General features: G+C 48.4%; 1 protein-coding gene across 1 annotated transcript in view; it reads left to right on the top strand.

Annotated features, from left to right (window-relative positions):
• LOC309382524 (uncharacterized protein) overlaps nt 1-12,566 on the top strand; it is a gene marked incomplete at its 5' end in the record, with an annotated part of 469,143 nt that overhangs the window by 185,010 nt on the left and 271,567 nt on the right. The gene's annotated exons all lie outside the window — the stretch shown is intronic.

Raw genomic sequence — 12,566 nt, forward strand, 5'->3', positions numbered from 1 at the left:
CCTTCGCTTCCAAGGACCACCTACAGCTCCACCCCCATCAACAGCTGAAGGACCCCAGGAAAACCCACAAGACGTAACTTTGTGGTACCCCACTGCTTCCTTCCCTCCAGGTGGAGGCAGACCCATTAAGGACTACTACTCATTGGGTAGGGTTTGTCAGCCAGTTAGGAATCCCTCTGGTGGGGATGCTTCTGTCCCACTTCTTACTAGCTAACCAAGAAGGAGGTTGTGGTCTACTTGGTCAAATGCCTTGCAGAAGTCTAAGGATACAACGTCCACAGTATTTCCCTGGTCTAATAATTTAGTCACTTTGTCGAAGAATGAAATTCTTTGCTTTCCTTCCCATGTTGGCTACTGTTTATATCCTTCCCCTCCCTGGGATCTGCCCACCCTCCTCCTGATCCAGTCCTGGCCTCGATCCAGGGAAGATTCTCCTGCAGGTGTAGGAAAGAGGAAGAAGGAAAAAGGAGGGAAGGAAGGAAAGAAAGAAAGAAAGAAAGAAAGAAGGAAGGAAGGAGCAAAAGACAAAGAGTGTGAGTGAAAAAAGGGAAAAGAAGGGAAGGAGGGAGGGAAGAAAGGAAGGAGAAATAGACAGGAGGAAGGAAAAAAGGAAGGAAGCAATGAAGGAAGGAAGGAGAAATAAATAAGAGGAAGGAAGGAAGGAGAAATGGATAATAGGAAGTAACCCAAGGAAGGAAGGAAGGAAGGAAGAAAGAAAGAAAGGAAGGAAGGAAGGAAGGAAGGAAGGAAGGAAGGAAGGAGCAAAAGATAGAAAGAGTAAGAGTCTGGAGGAAGGGAGGGAGGGAAGGAAGGAAGGAAAGAGAAACAGACAAAATGAAGGAAAGGAAGGAAGGAAGAGAGAAATAGACCAAAGGAAGGGAGGGAGGAGCAAAAGACAGAGAAAGAGAAAGAGTCTGAAAGAAAGGAAAGGAAGAGAAGAGGAGGAAGGAAAGACTGATTCCAGGGTTTTCCTAAAGTCTAAAGTTTATTTTTTTTTATAGCAAAGTGAAGCAAAGCGAAGGGATTCAGAGCAGGAGAAAAGCGATGTAGACGAAGTTGCTGTGGATTCAAAGATGGGAGAAGAGATGAAGAATCCTGGGGGGCGGGATCCAAGGCAGGATCCAAAGTGGTCGGGGCTCTGTTGGGCAGAGAGCAAGTGGATCCCTGAGATCACCTCTAAGGAACGGGAGATGCTGATGAGGCTGGACCTCATGGACTGTCGGGGGCTTCTCCTGATCCAGTGGCCTTGGCTAAGTGCCAGAGGGATTTGGGGTGAAGTGGCTGTGGGGGTGGGGGGGTCGCAGCCCTTGCTGTGAATGGGGGTCTGTGCTGAGCAGGAGGGATTGGGAGGGGGGGTCTGGAGGGACAAGCAGGAAAAAAGTGGGTGGGGGCAGTCTAGATGGTCTCCACACCCCCACTCCAGGGGTGAAATGCGCTGAGGTCTGCTACCACCACAGTGGCTACTGGGCAGCGCGGGAAAAGGAGGATTAAGGAGCCTCTTCTGAGCCTGCAAAGGCAAGTAGAACAGTGAGGGGGGGGAAACAGCTGTGTCACATGGTTTAGATTTGCCTAGCCAATACAAATCACGCAGCACAACTGACAGCTGATTGTGGGAACCAAACCGATAGTGAAAAATGCTAAGGGTTTGCCTGAACTGGTAGCATTCTTTTACTACCGATCTGGGCAAACCGATCCAAACCGTTGAGGGAGGAAGAAGGGGAGAAACTCACCTGCAGGAGGTTGGATGGGAGTTGCTGGAAGCAGAAGAAAGACCCAATCAGGACCCTTCATGGGCTGGGGGGGAGTCAGAGGAGCCCCCTCCCCATTGATGTATTTTGTATTTCCTGAGAGGAGAAAGCCCTCCAAATAGGTTTCCCCACACGGCTTTCTACAGATCTAGAGACTGTGGATCCCTCCATCAGGTGAACAAGGGATTCTCCAGATCTCTCCCCCCCCTTAAAGATAAGACTTTGCATTGCAGATGTCAGAGAGGCAGCTCCCCTCCGGAAGTTACGGTTGCTCCACCACGGGAGGCTTTTGGGAGGAAACTGGGCAGCCCTTTGACCAGAAGGCTATGAGGTCTCCTGCTTGAGCAGGGGGTTGGACTGGATGACCTCCAAGGTCCCTTCCAACTCTTGTTACTCTGTATGCTGTGTGTCACATTTCCAGGTGACAGAAAAATTCCCAAATAACATTTCTCCACCCTGACCTCAACCTCTCCAGCCAGGACGGGTCTCCCAGGGGTGGGAGTTGCTGGCCCACCGAGACATTCTCTTGACGCCATCTTGAGGAGGGGCCTCCCCTAGATGACCCACTTCCTCTCCAGCCCCCCAGACTCCCCTTTCCTGCTCTTCAGGGTCAGGGTGAGGCATTGACAAAATCCCCCTCGGTCAATTGCGGAAGGCAGCTCTGCTTAAATCCCGCCAGGAGAACTTTGGCGCCGTCAAACTCCCGCATCCGCCTCTCCCGGGTCCTTGGAAGGGCTCGATGGGCGGACAAAAAGGCCTAAGCCAGGCTGTACAGCTGGACATTGCCCTCTGAAAACCATCTCCTCCAAAGGGCCAAGAGGTGGCTCGTCTACCTGGAGACTGATGACTCTCCCAAAGCTCAGTTTTTCATTGGTTGGGCCAGATGTTCGACTTTCCGGAAGTCAGAAGTTCCACTGATTAATTCTTCTAACTGCCAGGAAATTTCTCCTTATTTCTAAGTTGCTTCTCTCCTTGGTTAGTTTCCACCCATTGCTTCTTGTCCTCCCCTCAGATGCTTTGGAGAATAGCTTGACTCCCTCTTCTTTGGGGCAGCCCCTGAGATATTGGAAGACTGCCATCCTGTCTCCCCTGGTCCTTCTCTTCACTAGACCAGCCATGCCCCGTTCCTGCAACCGTTCTTCCTACGTTTTATCCTCCAGGCCCCTCATCCTCTCTGCTGCTCTTCTCTGCCCTCTTTCTAGAGTCCCCACATCTTTTTCATAGTATGGTGACCAAAACTGGATGCAGGACTCTAGGTGTGGCCTTACTAGGGCTTTATAGAGTGGGATTATTACCTCACTTGATCTTGATGATATCCCTCTATAAATGCAATTTAGGATTGCATTGGCTTTTTGGGCTGCACACGGCTGTCTGATATTCAGCTGGTTGTCCACTAAGACTCCAAGATCCCTTTCACAGTCACTGCTATTAAGCCTGGTTTCACCCAGTCTATATGTGTCCTTTGGGTTTTGCTTTACCTAAGTGTAGGACTTTCCTTTTCTCTACACTGAATTTCATTTTGTTACATGGGGCCCTGTGTTCAAGTCTCTCAAGGTCCATCTGAATCTTGAGCCTAACTTCTAGGATGTGAGCTATTCCTGCCTGCTTAGTGTCATCAGCAAATTTGGAGAGTTCCCCTTCTATTCCCTCATCCAAGTCGTTTATGAAGATATGGAAGAGTCCTGGGCCTAAGAGGGAACCTCTGGGTGCCCCACTGCTTCCTTCCCTCCAGGTAGACGCAGACCCATTAAGGGCTACTACTCATTGGGTAGGGTTTGTCAGCCAGTTAGGAATCCCTCTGGTGGAGATGCTTCTGTCCCACTTCTTACTAGCTAACCAAGAAGGAGGTTGTGGTCTACTTGGTCAAATGCCATGCTGAAGTCTAAGGATACAACGTCCACAGTATTTCCCTGGTCCAATAATTCAGTCACTTTGTCGAAGAATGAAATAAGATTGGTTAGGAATGATCTGTTTTTAACAAACCTGTGCTGGCTGCTATTTATTACTTTACTCGCTTCTAGGTGTTGGTAGATCTGGTTTTTTATTATCTTTTCCAGTATCTTCCCAGGTATTGATGTTAGGCTGATTGGTCTGTAGTTTTCTGGATGTCCCCCCCCCCCATTTTTTTTCAAGATGGAAACCACATCAGCTCTTTTCCAGCCCTCTGGTAGTTCCCTGGTGCGTCAGGATTTTGGAAAGATGTGGTTCAGTGGTTGTGAGATGACATCTGCCTGCTCCTTCAGAACTCTGGGATGTAATCCGTCTGGTCCTGGTGATTTGTATTCCTCAAGATGGGACAGGTGTTCTCTTACAGGTTTTTTTTTTTTGCTTATTTTAACTTTTATTTCCAGTCTGTTTTTTACAGTTATGTTTCTGGTAGGTTGGTCTTTAGTTTCTTTTGGCGTGAAGACCGATGCAAAGAATGAGCTAAGCAGCTCTGCCTTCCCTCTGCTGCCTGTTACTTCCTTGCCTTCTTCTCTCTTTAGTGGACCAACTGTTTCCTTGATTCTTTTCTTGTTATTTAAATGTTGGATGAAACTTTTTAAATTATTATCTTTGAGTTTTGTTGCAAGTCTTTGTTCATTCTGAGCCTTTGCTTTCCTGACTGCAGATTCTGGCTATCTGTTATCTATCCTGCCTTAATTATGTGTCCCTCTTTCCATTTTTTGTACTTGTCTTTTTTTGTCTTTCAATTTGTCAGAGGGATCTTTGATCTGGCCCAAGGGACCACCGAGGAAGACCCCCCCCTCTGACTCCCCCCACCCAGGAGCCCCCAAGCCAGGGAGATGGACATCTGCACCACCTTCCTGAAGGTCAATGTCAGGGGAAATTTCACCCTGAACTAATGAGGTCTTGGACCGACGACTTTTCCAAACAGTATATCCTCAAGAAGCGAAAAATAAAATAACCCGAGAACATGTTCTAATTAAAGACAAGCTTTAATACAAAAATAACAAAATAACAAAATAAACAAATCTATCTAATTGTTACATTTTGGCAAGAACAAATCTTGTCCGTCTGAAGATCAAAAGGAAAGAAGTCTCTGGAATGTGTGATGTATATAAGCATGTTAAGCATGCTCAATAAATCATTGCTGATAAAGGCCTATGACCTGTGCAGTAACTCTTTCAGCTCGGCTAGCAAACAATTTAATGCAGTGACAGTCAAGGCCAACGGCCACAGGATCACCTGGGCCCTTTTCTGAGGGGGAGGAGCTCTGGAGGGGGGCACACACAGCTCTGTTGGGGACCCCCAGGTCAAGACTGGGGCCTCCACCCAGGACACGAAGTGGGGGGGGGTCCTCAGCAGCACCCCAGGCTGTGCAAGAGTCCTGTAATCTCTGCTACCCAGAGAACCCGAAGGGCCGAAGGGCCGAAGGACTGTGGGGCAGCTGTGGGGCTGAGTGGGCAGTCCTGGAACAGGCCTCTCAGGTGGTCTCAGGTGACTGAAGGGCCTTCATTGCTCCTCCTTTAAGGAGAGTCTCTCTCTCTCTCTTTCTCTCTCCTTCTCTCTCTCTCCTTCTCTCTCTCTCTCGCTCTCTCGTCTCTGTGTTTGTGTGTAGACACATGCATGCCTGTTCAGCAGAGCCTTTTCTGAGATACAAATATGGGGAGGGGGGGCTGAGTTTGCCCCTCCCCCCACCCCCCTTGATGGCTCCTCTGCCCTCCCAGCGTCTCTGAAACGACCCATTTTCTGATCCTCCTTGCCTGAGTGATGGGAGTTGTGTTGTCCTCAGGCCAGGCTCAGAGCCAAGATCCTCTCCCAGCTGCAGCAGGCAGAACTCCCACAGGGCTCGTGTCCTGAGATGGCCTGAATCCTTTCCAGGGATGGGGGAGGGGCTGGAGGGGTCAAACTCCACCCTGCCCCCCACCGGCTTCAGCAGGCCAGAACTGGGTCCCCACCTGCAGCTGAAGGAGGCGGTGGAGTCTGAATGGGTCCCACAATTGTGTGTTTGGCCACACCCAGTCACACAAAATTGGCCCCAGATCCAGGCAGACTCTGGTGGGAGGCCCTTCGCTCTCCTGATCAAAGCAGAACTTCCAGGCTCTTTTCATGTTTCCCTCTCCCCCGCAAGGTTTTGATTTTCTCTGAGTTCTTCCTGACATCCCCAATACACACACACACACACACACACACACACACACACACAGCAGCAGCACTTCTTCCTCCAACCCCCAACAGCCGCAGAGGCACTCGGGTTTCACTTCTCCAGCCTGAAGCGTTGGGCTCTTCTGAAGCGGAACTGAGGAACTGGCCAGGATCCAGCAGGCAACAAGCCTCCATTCTTCATCAGGGCAGCTCAGGGACTGCCCTCCTTTGCCCCATGGCTGAGCCTCCAGGAGGGGCAGCCCCTTGGTCCTCTGCCCCATTGGAAGCAGCTAAAGGGGCCCTTCCTGACTCCCGAGGAGACCCTGGAGAGCCCAGGAAACAAACCGATGGAGGGATGGAGAAATGTCACTCAAGGCCCAAATTCTGCCCCTTCGGTCGCTTTGTGTAGAGACCCTCCCTGCTCTTTGGGGGAGGCTCTGATGGAGGAAAGATGGGAGGAAAGAGAGGAAAAGGGGAACCAGCATGGAGGGGAGGGGCTCTGTTGCAGTAATGGGAAAGGACACTGTTCAGAAGGCCTGGAGGAGGGGATGGGGAGTGTTACATATCCCCCCCCCACTGACAGAGGTTTCCACCAAGGTCCTCTGTTCTGGTGGGAACAGAGGGTTAACCCCATTGGTCAAGAGGTCTGACAGATCCCTTTAAAAGGGGATGCTGCCCGACCATTCCCCAGACGGATGTTTACCTGACTTGCAATAAAGAGCTGTTGTTACTGGAGCCTTTGTGTGCCCTCCTTAACTGAATTAACATTGGTGACGAAGGTGGGATTAGAAGGCAACTAGGCAAAGAAAAAGAGCAAACACGATCCTGCAAGTACATCCAGCTCGGGGCATCCTGTGCGGCATTGAGCAACCATCGCTGAACAATGAGATTGAATCAGGATGGCTATGCATGCCCCACCACCTCCATATGATCCAGCCACCGAGCACTGGGAATCGTACATGCTACGATTCGAGTGTTTCCTAGAAGTGAACGATCTCACGGGCGTTCCAGAAGCCCGTAAGAAGAACATGTTCCTTGGTTACTGTGGCCAGGAAGTGTTTGAAACAGCGAAAAACCTCTCGGAACCGACCTCACTACAAACAGTGTCCTGGTCTGCACTACAACAAATGCTGAAGACCCACTACACGCCCAAGCCGTCCAAATACGTTCGCCGGCACGAATTTAACATTCGAAACCAGATGGAGGGCGAATCTATCAATGAGTATGTGGTGGTACTCCGAAAAGCCGCAGCCTACTGTGAGTGCAGTGACCTGGATGAGCGGATTCTGGATCGCATAATTTGAGGCTGTGAGACATTACTCTGCAGAGGAAGCTACTCGCTAAATCCAACCCCTCTCTGCAGTTTGCACTAGATAAGGCTAGGGCATCTGAATCAGCTGCCAAATTGACGGAAACCCTACAGCGCCAGAGCGCACCTCAGGACGCGCGGAAAAGTACTTCCGTACATTGCGAGACTACAGAGCCCGAGAGCTCTGGAAGCGAAGAGGAAGACAGCTACTGCATGCGCAGTAGCCACACAAAGCTGGCACGAAAATTCAATTCACAAGTTCTGCCCTGCACCAGCTGTGGAGGAGACCATGCCCGATCATCCTGCCGCTTCCATGAAGCAACTTGCCAGCGATGTGAGAGGAAGGGGCACATTGCCAAGGTGTGCCGCAACGACTTTCCTACCGCCACAAGACAGCCCAAAGGGTCACAAAACCGTAAACAGTGGCCCAAACCAGGGGCTTGGCAGAAGTACCCATGGGAGTCAGAAGGCGACGAAAGAGTCGCCAACGATACGTCTGCCACACAAATCTGCACCGGGTGCCCCAAAAAGCTGAAAGTCATTGTCCTCATTGAGGACTCTCCATGCGAGATGGAGATCGACACCAGGTCATCACTGACCATAATCCCATGGTCAGTCTTAAAGCAAGTGATCCCCAAGCTACAGAAGCGAAGCCCCGACATCCGCCTGCGCAACTACCAGGGGAACCAGGTCCCCATCGTGGACCAAGGCACCTTCCGGGTGAACTACAAACAACTCTGTGAAAACCTCCCCATGACGGTGGTCAGCGGAAAACTTCAGAGCCTCCTGGGGCTTGATTGGTTCCAAGCTTTGGCAATGGAAGTGACAGGAATCAACTCTATGAGGGACGACGGCACTGAAGCCACTTTTAAGGAGTTCGAAGATGTCTTTGGTACCGGTCTGGGTAAGTACAAAGGAACCCCAATTTCCTTTAGCTTGGTCCCCACAATAGCCCCAATTAGGCTAAACCCCAGGAGAGTACCTTTCGCTCTCCATCCAAAAATTGACAAAGAAATTGATAAGCATGTCAGCCAGGGTATCTTAGAGCCAGTCGATCACGCACACTGGCAGATGCCAATTGTGACACCTGTCAAACCTGACGGGTCTGTCTGCATCTGGGTGGACTATAAGTGCACAATTAATAAAGCACTACAACAAAGCGCCTACCCTGTACCCATTGTACAGCACCTACTACATTCACTCGGCCCAGGAAAAATCTTTGCAAAATTGGATGGTGCAGGCATCAATGTTCCCTCTAATTTTTTTTCAGTGTGAGCGGAAAAGTATAGTGTTTGAGCGGAACATTTTCATGCCTGAGCACCTAAGAGAGCAACAGTTTGAACTGCTGTCACGTCTGCTGGATATTTGCGCAACGTTCCAAGCGTCAAGCACCAATTGCGAGTGAGGTTTCAACCCGATGAATGCCAGGCATGAAAATGTGCCGCTCAAACACTATACTTTTCTGCTCACACTGAAAAAAAGAAGCCTCTCTGCTCAACTTTTACATTGTTAGACTGGCTAGAGAGAGACATGGCACCAACAGCCTGGGCCCTGGCATTTTGCAGGCAACCTGTCCTCTCACATTCCTTTGGAATGCAACCCATCACATCTGAATTAGATTTTGCCAATTATCCTATCAAAAGATAATCCTATTATTCTAAAATATGACTAAGTCAATATTAAAAACTGTAAATATTTAATGCTGATAAATAATAGCAGTAATTGTTATTTAGTACGACTAAAATCAGTATTGATATATCAATATAATATCAATCAAAATTGACAATAAACACTAAAATAACAATACAAATATATAATGTGGAGTATAAATGTAATAAATATAATATATAAATGCAATATAAATGTAATAAAATGATTTATCATGAAACTCTCCCCCTTGCCAAAACTATTTTGAATAAAGATATAAAATTAATCAAGTATTGCATTTATTTTTCAAAATGAATGTACTAATTTTTTATTATTTCAGTTTTGTACCCCATCTTTTCATCTCCAAAGCATTCAAAGCAGCTAACAGATTTTTTTAAAAAATTGAAATCTACTTAAAAACTAGTGTTAACATCACCATAAACTAATTCAAAAAGCCTGGCTAAAAAGGGAATTATCCTTTTCTAAAACCAAAAAAGAAAGAAGAACTGCTGTAGGATTGTATTCCATAGTATTTAATCAATGCAGAGCTTTCAAATGTAATCCAAATTATATATCTAAACAACATTATAAATCATTTAAATATCAGAAGATTAGAGCATTGTTTTTTTCTGATCTCTTGGCAGAAAGGATGTGTACTGGCATTTAATGGAATTTAAAATGATTAAGTCCATGACACAAATTGCACAATAGGAAATCCAGGCCAGAATTTAGCAGGCCCAGGGGGGAAAAAGTAGGTAAGGCCACTTTATAGCTAAATTTGATACCATTAAAAATTAAATAGGATTAAAATCTGTGGTTTATAATTTACCCAGTTGTGCTGTCCGCCCCACTCCTTTGGCCGGCGTTAGCCTGCTGCACCAAGGGGGCACGTAAGAGGAAAAAAAACCAGGAGGAGATACGCACGCAGGATGTCTGGACGGGGAGAACTGGCTCCACCTCATCCCGAACAAAACGGAAGTTTACCCCCCCCCCCGCGCACCTGGACTGCTGCCCTCTTTTAAATCTCCCCCAAGGCAGAGGAAACTTGGCCTCCTCCGAGTGTTTTATTTATTTATTTTATTTATTTATTATTAGCGTTTATATACCGCCCCCTCTCCCGAAAGGGACTCGGGGCGGTGTACAGTCCGTATTAAAATACAACAGATTAAAACGTAGAAATAACTATATAAATACATGTATAAGAGGAGGGTAAAATATGCCAAACTGTACAGCTAATAAATAAATCAATACAAAAGTTTAAAATATCAAGTTAAATTTAAAACAATATCCCTCTAAAAACCAGTAAGAATGTGTATGCCAGGAGGTAGACGTTAAAATTATGCCAAACCAGCCAGTCGGAACAGGTGTGTCTTCAGTTTCTGTCGGAAGGAGCGGAGGTCAGTAGTGGTTCTAATATCGGGGGGGAGGTCATTCCAGAGGGTTGGGCCCATCACAGAGAAGGCCCTACTCCTTGGTGTCGCCCGTTGGCATTGCCTCGTGGACGGCACCAGGAGAAGGCCCTCCCTGTTGCTCTCTGTAGTTTGGGGAACAAAGACGGGCTGAGCTTTCTCCATCCTCCCCCTGCAACTTCCCAGCACACAGAATAATAATAATAATAATAATAATAATAATAATAATAATAATAATAATAATAATAATAATAATAATAATAATAATAATATATTTATTTCTTAGCCGCACCCTCTCCCGAAGGACTCGGGGTGGCGTACAATGAAACACATGAAATAAATATGTGGACAAAACAAACATATAACAGAGACATATACTGAGACACACACAAGGAGGAGGTCGGCTGATCAATAAAAACAATTAAAATACAGTATTTAAAAACCCCTAGAAATTAAATATAATTAAGATACCCAGTTAAAAACCCGTCAGGAGCGATATGGTTAGATCAAAGTTGAGCCAGGCCAGCTGCTTGGAATAGGTCCAGATATTGGGGAGGGGGGTCCGGGAGTTAATGGGCTTCAGTGCAGCCGTCGACAAAGGCAGAGGCAGAAAGGGGGCTTTTCGGTCCTGGGGGAGACACAGTGCCCCTCGCCTGCTCCTCCACGGGCTTCTCAGCAAGCAGCTGCGAGGCAGAAGCACGACCTCGATAGGGCTGCCGGGTGGGACAAAGGCCGGGAAAGCGACTAAGGCGGCGGCAGCGGGAGGGGAGCCGGGACGTCCTTTAACATTTGGGAGATACGCACGCAGCTAAGCACGCAGCAACCTCGGCGTCTAAGCGGGCGTGTCCACAGCATGCGCATGCCCGCCCGCACGTCTGAGACAGGACATAAAAAGGGAAGGAAAGGCAGGGAAGAGATGACCGGACCCAGCCCCGTTTAGGGCGCCGGCTTGCACGCAAGCGAAAAACTTTGTTGACAGGTCCGAAGCGCGGAGAATCAGGAGGTGCCACCCACATGCAACCGCATAATAAACCGCACCAATTCCACCCAAACTTTTTTAAAAATGTTGTCAAGACTCCTGTTTAGCTGGAGGGGGTTTCGTTCGCGATTCCGCGACTGTTCTGCAGAGTGCAGAGACTGCACTCCGTGTCTGGCAAATGACACTGCGCGGCAGTGAGAAACTGCTGCGCGGTATTTACTTGCCATGTGCGCGGCCGCGCAGCCGCGCACCTTAGAGGGAACATAGGCAGGCATACCAACAATTGCCAGTAGAGGGTGGTACCGCAGAGGCCCAAACCATTGTGATGCACAGGGGTGCATTTAAATGCCACCGCCTGCAATTTGGTGTTAGTATCGCCCCTGGACTGTTCCAAAGCGTCATGGAATGACTTTTTCAGAGGATTCCAGGAGTCGTCCCCTATTTCGACAACATTTTGGTATCGGCTGCAAATGAGGCGCAACTTTAAAAACGCGTACCAACAGTTTTGCCCAGAATTAGACACAAAGGTCTCCGCCTCAAAAAAGAAAAATGTCAAATTAATGTACCAAAGGTCGAATTCCTAGGGCACATGATTGATGGGTCTGAAATCCACATGACCACACAAAAAATCACAGCTATTAAGGATGCCCCACAAACAGAAAGCCACCGTTGCTGAGCCATTACATCACCTCCTAGCCAAGAACGCGAAATGGTCCTGGGGCAAAACCGAGGCCACCGCATTTGCCGCAGTAAAATGACTCTTGTCAGTGGACTCTTTCCTTGTACAATATAGCCAGACCCTGCCATTGGTGTTGACCTGTGACGCCTCCCCTTTTGGTGTCGGCGCTGTCTTCAGCCATCACATGCCCAATGGAACCGAAGCCCCCATTGCTTTTTACTCCAGGACATTGTCTGCCGCGGAGAGGAACTACAGCCAATTGGACCGCGAGGCTTTGGCTGCAGTGGCCTTGTTGGGTTTACTGGCTGGGGATCGCCACCCGGTATCATTATCCCCCCGCATGACCAGGTGGACTATATTTTTAGCAGCCTATTCCTACCGCCTCATTCACCAACCTGGCCCCACTTTAGGGCACATGGATGCTTTGAGCCACTGCCCATTGCCCGAAGTCCTCGCCAACCCCACACCCGAGACATTGGTCCTCCTCATTGACTGCCTGGAAACCGGACCCATCTCATCTAGTGACGTTGCACGCCACTCTGCAAAGGACCCCATAATAAAGCAAATTTTGAACTGGGTGTTGTCCCCTCCACCTTGATCCTGGCCCAGGAGAGTATTTTGCTTGCCTGCACAAGAGATGAGTGCGAGAAAAGGGCTGAAGCTCTTTCCGACACTGCCTGCGAAGGACACGGAATGACAAAAGAAG

Source organism: Natrix helvetica, assembly GCF_964273705.1.
Source record: "Natrix helvetica genome assembly, chromosome: 1".
Taxonomy (NCBI): Eukaryota; Metazoa; Chordata; class Lepidosauria; order Squamata; family Natricidae; genus Natrix; species Natrix helvetica.